Source organism: Balaenoptera borealis (genome assembly GCF_965194805.1).
Source record: "Balaenoptera borealis genome assembly, chromosome: 1".
NCBI classification, from domain to species: domain Eukaryota; kingdom Metazoa; phylum Chordata; class Mammalia; order Artiodactyla; family Balaenopteridae; genus Balaenoptera; species Balaenoptera borealis.
The window spans coordinates 140,467,459-140,478,673 of NC_138860.1; the positions used below are offsets into that span (position 1 = coordinate 140,467,459).

The 11,215-nt window shown below is 39.2% G+C and overlaps 1 long non-coding RNA gene across 1 annotated transcript in view; it reads right to left on the reverse strand.

Moving 5' to 3' along the window:
- The window catches only part of LOC309613502, a 51,251-nt gene that overhangs the window by 34,630 nt on the left and 5,406 nt on the right, over positions 1-11,215 (reverse strand). Inside the window, exon 1 of the long non-coding RNA XR_014235763.1 lies at positions 956-11,215. This exon is cut by the window's right edge and continues 5,406 nt beyond it. This is a non-coding gene — a long non-coding RNA (uncharacterized lncRNA). The remainder of the gene's footprint in view (positions 1-955) is intronic.

Sequence of the window (11,215 nt, forward strand, 5' to 3'; positions counted from 1 at the left end):
TTTTTCCATTTCCCCAGTAAGTGTGTCTGCAGAAGTAGAAGTACCATAACCCAGGGTACAGCAAGCTCAACCATTTGAAATAAAACTTTGCAGTACTAATGTTTTTGTAACTGCTTTCATATTGTAATGATATTTTTCCAAGCACTGGTTTTATTTGATCTTAAATACCTTTTTGGGAAAGTCCAGTGAGCTGACTCTAATAAAATCATGCTATTGAAAAAAGGTTTAAGTAGAATGTTCAGAATAAATTACAAAACTGCATGCAAGAATACCAGCTCGTGCTGCAATAAAAAGCTGAAAATGAGTATTCTTGCAATCTATTTTAAAGAAGTAGTATACTTTTTTTGTCCATTTTTTTCATTGAATGTTTCATAACAGAATGCCTCCATGTCGTGAAAGGAGGGGAATGCATACCAAATGAACAAACTGCGGGAAAAATTGCATTTAAGGGGAAAAAAAAATCTTGACTTTTTGGGGGAGTATAGAATATATTTCATTTCATTTTCAATAACTGTTGGAAGATAATAGGAAATGTAATTTCTTTCCACTTGCTGTGCCAAAATACTTAAATTACATCATACGTATCCTGTCATATTTTTCCCCCAACATATTCAGGACCTGTTAATGGATTTCATATTCCTTATGTCTGCGCTAAGGGATGGGTCTGCTTTAAAAGACAGAGATGTCCAGCAGTGGGGATCTCAGGGAAACTGTAGGATGAGGCCATGAGTGGAAGACAGAGGCAATTGAATATCTGACTTTCTTCTAGTGAAGCAGAAGGAAGGAGCTCATGAAGGATGGAGGTAAGTGTATCCTCCTAATTACTCTTGAAATCCTAGGTCGAAGATAATCACGAGCCCCTTCCTCAGCCCTTCCACCCCACAGGATAGTCTCACAAAAATGAGACATTAAAAGAGCAATGGATGGTAAATGTCCCCTGTGGCCACATTGATACCTGCCATTTGAGAGTCTACTGTGTTCTGGGCACTGAGTCAAGCACTGGGCTTCAGGTTCTATGAGGAAAAATATTTACGTAAATCAAATTAGCTTGTAGATCCAAATTCACTTCTCTCACCTCCAAGTAAAACAAAAGCGAGCATTCCAGTCCTATGGAGAGAAAATGGGACAAAGAAAAGGTGGCACAGCATGATGGGCAAGATCTAGAATATCATGGACACCGTTGGTGGCCACCCAGCATTCCTCCTCCCCATCCATCTTCCTTCCCGGCAGAACCTGATTTTGTTCAGGAATCCATGTCTCTACACACAGCCATGCACCTCGGGAGAATCTGACCCATTTGCTTCTAAGATGCAGATTGACTGGTCACGGGCAACTGTGTTCCCTTTGCCATTGTTGAGTTTAAGAAAGGGCATGGGACCCTGACCAGTGATATGGGAGAGGAAATCAGCTGGGGCTCCTTCAGAGAAGAGCTTTCTTGCCAACCAAAGAAGTGGGCTCTCTTTTTTCCTCTGGAGATTTTGTTGTCTGGATGTGACTCCTTAAAGGGTAGCAGCCACCTGCTAGGAAACTCTGCCACCTTGCCTAAGATAAACGAATACCCGTGATAACAGAAACAATGTTGTATTAGTGTCATAGGGCTGCTGTAACAAAGTACCATAAACTGGGGGTCTTAAAACAGCAATTTATTGTCTCACAGTTCTGGAGGCTAGAAGTCCAAAATCAAGGTGTCAGCAGGGCCATGTTCCCTCTGATGGCTCTAGGGGAGAATACTTCCTTGCCTCTTCCAGTGTCTGCCCACAATCCTTGGTGTTCCTTGGCTTGTTAGACACACCACTCCAGTCACATGGCCATCTTCTCCCTGCGTTTCTTCACATTGTCCTCCCTCTGTGTCCAAATCTCCTCTTTTTATAAGAACAGTCATATTGGATGAGAGTCCACTCTAATGACCTCATTTTAACTTGATTACCTCTGTAATTACCCTATTCACAAATAAGGTCACATTCTGATACTAGGGGTTAAGACTTCAACATATCTTTTTTGGGGGAAGGGGCTCAATTCAACCCACACATTGCCTAACTGTGGGCAGATACTAAGGTTGAATAGACCTTGATGACATCATAGAGACTCTGAATCAGCCCACCCTGGAACCTGTCCCGCCTCAGGACTTGCTGGTAAGTGAGGTACACGTGCGACTCCTTTCTGCATTGCTCAAGTTGTTCTGTATTGAGGTTTGTTACGCGTAGCTAGGCCCACATTCGTTGATGCAACAGATATTGGATTAAAAACAGACCTGATTCCATCATTTAATAGCTGTGTGTCCTTGGGAAAAAATCACTTGCACTTTCTGAGAATACTTTTTTTATCTCTACACTGAGTCAAATATTACCCCAGAGTTGCCACAAAGATTGGTGAGATTGATATAAATGGCATTATCCTGAAAAGGCCCTCAGTAGATTGTTTACATGCTCTTTTTACAAACTATCCATGTGACTCTGGAAGAATAAAAACAGTACCATATAGTCTAGTCTTAAAGGGACTAATGAGAACCACTAGTTCTTGATGGTTGCTAGATTTGCAGAAACTAACACAACATTGTAAATCAATGATAAAAATTAAAAACAAACAAGCAAACAAAATAAATCATTTGCCTGTATTCATCACTTAGATATTCTGCACCTGTCTAGCTTCTTTAAGGCCTTTGTGACAGCCGCCATTTATGAGAAGCAGTGACCTTAAAGGTTAAAATTTAGCATGAGCTCTTGAGTCAGACCACATGGATTCAAATCTCAGTTCTGCCACTTTCTATGACCTTGGGCAAATTACTTAACCTCTTTGTACTTGGCTCCTTCATCTCTACAAAAGGGGAATAAAGATGATGATAGCTTCTCACAGTATTCTTAAGAGGAATAAGGTGAAAAGGCATAAGGTGATTAGTACAGGGTCTGGCACACGGTAGGCAAGTTAAACATACACTCTTTCCTCCTTTTGAGCTCCATTATTGTCTGCCATCATCTTAGTATGCTACACCAGTGGTTTTCACACTTCAGTGTTGGTGTAAGAAACAAATGTGATGCTTGTTATAAATATAGACTTCAAGCACTACCCCTCCCCAATCCAGAGATTCAGATCCAGTAGTTCTGAGATGCACTTTTAACAAACATTCCGGGTGAAATTGATGCAGATGGCCCCTTATCACACATTGAGAAACTATCTACTTTTTCTGATTGGAAGTCAGGAGACTTAGAAGGAGCTGCTCATCTTGGAGACTGGTACTTCTCTTATCCTCCCTACTAGCCTGAAGGGAGAATAAGAGCATCTGGAAGGTAGAGGCATCATTATCTCTCTGTCCCTTCCCCTCACACAGGAGCTTGTCCACAGTAACTCAACTCAATTTAAAGTAACCTTAGATGGTATAGAAACAGAAGTGGTCAGGGAGAGATAGGAGGATGGGGATCTCGGTAGAAGGAAAACAGGCTCTGCTAACTACTTAGTGATTCCAAGAGATTCTATTGGTTCAGCTGTCCTGAGCCAGCCCCAGAACCAGTTTTGGTTTCTGTGAGCCCCACGAACAGTGTGACCCTGGATAGCAGAGTCACTAGAAAGCTCTGGAATTCCACGCTGGCTTCAGTTTTCAGACTACCAGCCTGGGACACAGCCCTCCGAGCCCAAAGCAGACCTTCAGACCAGGTGCAGAAGGACAAAGGAACAAAACTGCACAACGAGAAGCTGAATTTGGACTTCTTATTACTGGCTCACTCAACCAACTAAGCTTAGATTTCTTAGGGACAGCTTCAACAAAGAACATTTATAGAGTTGTTTTGTTAACTAATTAACATTAATACATGTAGCATTATGTAGCTATTTATTGAATGACTGTATGGGCCACGTGATTTCCATGAATTATGTCATTAAATTCTCAAGAATTCATTCAACTAATATTTGTTGAGCATCTACTATGTGTTGAGTTATCAAATAAAAGTGAATAATATATTTATCAATATGTAATACATAATATACTACATCTATCTCATATATGACTGTGTAGAGAGAAATTTCCTAGAGAGACTGGGAGGCTGATAAGTATAAAACATTGGTACAGTGTCTGACACATAGCATACACTTAATTAATGTAAGCCATTATTATTATTGTTGTTAATTATTACAGAGGATACATACTAACAGTGGTTCTTCCTGGATGGTTTCTTTCTGGAAACGTTCTGGGTGAACGTTTCTTCCTTTTGCTTATTTGCATTTACTAAATGTTCTACACTAAGTATGCAATGCTATTGTAATAAGAAATGGAAGTTATTTACTTTAAAAGTTGATATTTCCTCTCTGAATCCACAAATGAAGCCCACACTGTCTTTGACAGCACCACCTAGTGGCTCCAACAGAGTATGACTGAAGAAGATCCCTTTTCCCCACCCACTTCCTCTGGACACCTCAGAGACACTACTTTATATCAGGATTCATAGAAGGAATGATTGTGGTATGTTCCAGCGTTCACACAGTATCCTGCACAATATTTGACGAATGACTGGCAAGCTTCTTTTCTGTGCCCTTATTGGTCTTTAGAACTCTATTTTTTCATGATGAGATGATTTATTTCTTATGGGGCTTTGATTTTGATACTTCTTCTCACAAAAATACAACTGAGGAATTCAGTGAGACCTCTAACACACACACAACACACACAAAATGTAAATCTTCTATTTTAGAGATGTCCTTATAGCTAGAGGTATAAAAATTACTAGGCAAACATACATTTAATAATACAAAAAGCATTTCCTGGGGACCTACTAAGTGCCAGGTATCATGCAAGATGCTGCAGTGAAAAGCTGAATAACACCTGCTCCTTGTCCTCAGTGAGCTGTTAGGGGAGACTGCTGTTTAATGCAACACACTGCGACACAACAAGTCATCCATGCTCTCATTCATTCATTCAACAAATATTTACTGAGCACATACTATCTAACAGGCACTGTTCTAGACACTGGGGATACAGAAATGAATGAAATAGATAAAGTCCCTACCTCTAGAGCTTACAGTCTAGTGGGAGAGAGATAGTAAACAAATGAAACATAAATTATAGTTGTGATAATGACTGCTACAAAAAACAAAGTGGGTTAAAGGGATAGAGAGTACCAGGGTTGCTGTTGATATAGGATGGTAAACAGTCAACGAAAGCCTCTAGAGTCAGGGAATATTTGAGAAGAGACTTGGAGGTGATAAGGGAGCAGGCCGTGCAGATATTGGGGGAAACAGTGTTCTATGCAAAGGTCCTGAGATGGGGGTGTGCTCCATGCATTGGCAGAATAGCAAGAAGGTCCAGGTGGCTGAGCGGAGTGAACTAGGGAGAGAGTAATAGGTGATGAATTTGGACCAGAGTCTGTAGGACCTAGTCGGTCATGGTAAACCCCTTTGATTTGATTCAAGGATTAATGGGAAGCCATTGGCACATTTTCAGTAGAACAGGGACATGCTCTGGCTTACATTTGAAAATATCATTTAGCTGCTGAGTAGATGTTAGGTTGTAGCAGGACAAGAGTAAAAACAAGGAAACCATGCAACAACAATCAAGTGAATGAACATCCGTGGAACAACTGAACGTATGGCTAAGATGTCAAAGTAGAACAGAAGCGTAGTGTTCAATTACATCCACAAGTGACAAAGAAAGTCTCCTCATTGGAGGTGAGGCCTAAACAGGCGTCTGCTTTTATTTTCAGGTTTGAATTTTTTGGCAAGGAGTGTTCTTCCATTAGGAGACCCATCATATCAATGTCTCTCTTTTGTGATGTTAGCAGCTTAATAAATGCCCAAATCCATTCATTCATTAGTGGTTGCAAAATGGTGATATGCTCATTCCACCTTTTCATTTATATTTTTTAGCTGGATTATGTTTATAAAAAGAACCTTTTCTTCATCTTCTGTTTGATTACCCAGTGGTGTAATTCATATAGAAAAGGCAAGACAAATGCTTGATTTTTTTCCCCTCTATTTTCAGTTTTCCGAATAATGAGTTGGTTGACTAGCGTCTCTCCATGGTGACCAATTGCTTGCTTGCTTGCTTTCTCCCTTTTTCTTTCTTTCTCCCCTGCCTCCCTCTTCTCTTTCTTACTCACTCTTTCTCTCTCTTCTCTCTTTTTCTTACTCTCTCCCTTCCTCCCTCTTTCTTTCTGACGTTCTCTTTCTATTTCCCTTGTTCTTTCTCTTTTTCTTTCTTATTATCACTATGAACTTAATGATTTTTCAATATATCTGATGGTTTCAATCAATGCAGTTATTACCTGTATGGATGCTTAAATTGTCTCATCTTTACCCAGGAGCCTCTTCAAATTGGCTCCTGAACCCTTTCGATGGAACCCTGGTAGTTTTTGACCTCCTCCTCGCTGCCTGATATAAGTTGTGACAAGCTCAGCATGTACTTTCCCTGTCCCCAACTTGAGTCAGCCATTTCTCTAAGACGCCCTGGTTCCCTTTAGTGGGATATGGTATTTCAGCACTACAATCTGAGTACTAGGGGTGAATCATTATTCTATGTTTGTCATTGTTACTAGGCCTTTTCAGCAGACAGAGTTTGACATTTTTTTTTTTACTTATTGATAGGTTAGGTTTCTTTTTGTTATAGCTTAATTACATTTTGTGGGGGAGCTGTGTTGGGTCTTCATTGCTGCGTGCGGGCTTTTCTCTAGTTGTGGCGAGTGGGGGCTACTCTTCGTTGTGGTGCACGGGCTTCTCGTTGCGGTGGCTTCTCCTGTTGCAGAGCACGGGCTCTAGGCGGATGGGCTTCAGTAGCTGCAGCACACGGGCTCAGTAGTTGTGGCTCACAGCCTCAGTAGTTGTGGCTCACAGGCTTAGTTGCTCTGTGGCATGTGGGATCTTCCCAGACCAGGGATTGAACCCGTGTCCCCTGCATGAGTTTGACATTTTTTTAATAAAATTAATTATGATTTTATATTGATAATTTCAAAGGAAACTATGATATTTTTTCCTCGTTCTTCCCACACTGATAGTCTCAATTTTCAACAACTCCAGAAATGACAGAATTACAGTGACCCTTAATTACTAATTTTCTTTGTTCCCCAAAAATACACACAACAATCTCATAATTAATCATACAAACAGTACCAACAACAACATGATCACTGTAAACAGTTTAAGATCCTATGTAGCTCTATTTGTCCTAAGAGTATCTCACCCTAGGGATGTATAGGCAAGTTACTGACGTTTAAAGTCATTTGGAATTGTTCATGTCATGGGGCTTTACAGTTTGTGGTGGGTGGAAGCAGACATTTAAAAAGTGATTATAAGACCTTCAGGGTAAAGAAACAGTACAGTAAGCAAAGTGAGGTTCACCTGTCTGGAGGCTCAGAGTCATGCTCCCTAAGAAAGGGATGCTTAAGCAGAGACCTTAGGCCATGTTGGAATTAGCTCAGCAGAGTATGGGAGCAAGGTGGGAGGCAGGGTCATTCCGACAAAGAGTTCCCTAAGCTGTGACTTAGAAAGCACTCTGCACATAAACTGCCAAGACAACGGTGGCTTTTTAGAATTTCCTTTTTAAGCTATGCTCTCCAAAAATCAAAAGATCATCAACCAAATCAGGTCTGGTCTCCTCTGTGGTAGTTTTCAAGCCAAAAGTCACATGGGAAGTAACCATTGCACAAAGCCATAGACATGTTTTCTTTGTAAGCCAAACCATGTTGCTTAATCGTTCCCTTTACTTATCATACTTAACTTCCATTTCTAAAAGTGAGAGCCTCAGAGCATAAGGACTTGCCCCTGTGAAGAATATTTAGAAAGAAGAGCTTCACATACTCTTCACAGGGGCAAGTCCTTATGCTCTGAGGCTCTCACTTTTAGAAACGGAAGTTAAGTATGATACATAAAAGGAATGACCATCAAAGGATAAACAGATAAAAAAGATGTGGCACATATAGACAATTAAATATTACTCAGCCATAAAAAATAACAAAATAATGCCATTTGCAGCGATATGGATGGACCTAGAGATTGTCATACTGAGTGAAGGAAGTCAAACAGAGAAAGACAAATATCATATGATATCATTTATATGGGGAATCTAAAAAAATGGTACAAATGAACTTACTTACAAACAGATATAGAGTCCCAGATGTAGAAAAGAAACTTATGGTTATCAAGGGGGAAAGGGATGGGGAGGGATAAATTGGGAGACTGGGACTGACATACATACACTACTATATATGAAATAGATAACTAATAAGGACCTACTGTATAGCAGAGGGAACTCTACTCAATACTCTGTAGTGACCTATATGGGAAAAGAATCTAAAAAAAAGTGGATACATGTATATGTATAACTGATTCACTTTGCTGTACAGCAGAAACTAACACAACATTGTAAGTCAACTATACTCCAATAAAAATTAATTTAAAAAAATAAATAAAAATAAAAAGAAGAGCTTCAGAGGGTGAAGGGCATTCCCTGGGAGACTCCAGGGAGGATCTGAGACTACAGAAGACCCAAAATAATGATGATAGGGATACTGGGGCCTGTTCTGTAGATGGCACTGCATTAGATGCTTAACATACTTCAAATCTAATCCTCAGAACAACTTTATAATTTAGAGGATGTTATCCCATTTTAGATCTGAGAAATCTGAGAAGCAGAGAAGGATGTGGCAAAGTTCAAAGTTACATAGCTGCTAAGTGGAAGGGCCAAGATTCAAATTCAGGTCTGCCTGATTCCAAAACCATTACCTTATGAATTTCATTAGTTTATTCTCTACAGACATGGCTTATGTGACTATATAAACTATGATTTATAAAATAAATTACGTTAGCCTAGAGTCACATCTCACGGGTAAGGAGTACTTTTATAAGAACTAACATTTGGTTGACCTTTTATAGCCTACAATGACATCATTTTCTAATTTGATTGGTTCTCATTATTCCCATTTCCCAGAGGAGGTAACTGAGATTCACAAAGAAACTGGCCTGTTCAGCTAATAAGTGACAGACTGGGGTTTAAACCAAGGTTTCTGACTCCAAATCCCAAGTTGTTCCCATTCTTGGTCATCCTGTCTCTGCTTACCAGATATCAGAATGAGGGCTTTTCTTTTGACAAGAAAAACCAGTAGGATAAAAGCTTAAAATCACACACCACCAATTATGACACCACTTATCAACAAAATGTCACTTATCAACAAAATGTCACTGTCTGAATATAAAACTGTTATAAAAATAATAAAACTTTAAAAATCTTCACTTATACTCAGCCATAAAAAGGAATGAAATTGTGCCATTTGCCGAGACGTGGATGGACCTAGAGACTGTCATACGAGCGAAGTAAGTCAGAAAGAGAAAAACAAACATAGTATATTAACTCATATATGTGGAATCTAGAAAAATGGTACAGATGAACCTATTTGCAAAACAGAAATAGAGACACAGACGTAGAGAACAAACGTATGGACACCAAGTGGGGAAAGGAGGGTGGGATGAATTGGGAGACTGGGATTGACATATACACACTAGTTTGTATAAAATAGATAACTAATGAGAACCTACTATATAGCACAGGGAACTCTACTTGGTGGGTGCTCTGCAGTGACCTAAATGGGAAGGAAATCCAAAAAAGAGGGGTTATATGTATACATATAGCTGATTCACTTCGCTGTACAGCAGAAACTAACACAACATTGTAAAGCAGCTATACCCCAATTTAAAAAAAATTCACTTATAAAAAAACATCTTGGTGGAAAAACCTGTAAATTCAGTACCTTAACATTGTAGCAAAAAAGGTACATAAAAATATGAAAAGAGAACATAAAATTCTGTTTCCCTAATTTTTCAGTAAACCTGAAACTCTTACAAGAAATAAATTCTACTTTAAAAAAGAGTGAGAAGGACATGATCTCTCATTGCTTAAATTCTTTACTTTTCTTTTCCTTTGATAAATAATTTTGCCAAAAAGGAACAAAATTTACTTGCTTTTGATAAGTTCATACTTACTGCTTTGTTCCCAACAGGGTAGCCATTCTAGGTTTTAGAGTCAGATGGTCTTGGGTTCAGATGTTGGCTTTGCCTCTTCCTAGCTTCAGTTCTCACTGGGGTTGTGAGGATGAAATGACATAATGCAGGCCAAGCCCTTAACCCAGTGCTTCATACATGGTAAAGGCTTAGTGAATGGCTGTTATTCTTCACTGTTGAGCCTCACTATCTCTCAATGAGTTAGGGATGAAGAGTTGGAATTTGGAAGTGGGGAAATTTTTTTATTTTATTTTTATGTTGTATTGGAGTACAGTTGATTTACTATGTTGTGTTAGTTTCTGGTGTACAGCAAAGTTATACATATATGTATATCTATTCTTTTTCAGATTCTTTTCCCATATAGGTTATCACAGATCACTGCGTAGGAAGTGGGGAAATATTTTTTTTTTAATCTTCAATCATTAGTTCATTTTTATTAAATAACAAAAATCACTAAGTCAATTCTAATTCCTCTATTTGAAATATATATGCTAAGGACTAAAACAATCCAGAGTTAAGTACTATTTTAATCCCGTTGCTTAAATTAAAATTTTAGATAGAAAAATAAAATGTCTGTGCCTCTGTAAAAACAGAGAACATGGTTGCAATGTTTTCATCCATCTGTGAAGCAGAAAACACTACCACACACACAGTTTTACCGACTCAGGACCATGAAATCTCTGTTCCAAAGCGCCAGCTTTACTCATCCAGCTGCTGCAACGTGGATGTGGGTCTAGGTGGGAAAGTCTCTCAGGACCACCCAGATTCTCATACATCTGGATCTTGCTCACTGGTGACTGAGCCCGATATTTGCTGTTGCAGGACACGGAGTGTCACCAGGGCAATCCGCATAGCAACCCCCAGATTTTGCTCTATGATAGAAATACCAGTGTTGAATTTTGTTCAAATCACCATGCACCAACCACACGGCCGTTTGCCATTTTTAACCAATTTTAATTGCTCTGAAAACTGGCAACACCTCTCTTTTTAAATCAAAGGCAGCTATCACACATGGAACTACAGGAACTGTTGTTGCCCTTCACACACTTCAGGGGGCACAGCGGACTTGGCAGAAGGATGTAAATTATTAATTAATTTAATCTTAAAATTTTTTAAATTAATCTTAAAATTTTAAATTTGTAAATGTTGTGATTTTGGGTTTTACTTTGTGTATTATCCAATTACTGGACTAAATAGGTCTTGACTTCCCCTCCTCCCCAGTCTAACTGCTGGTGTCCTAAGT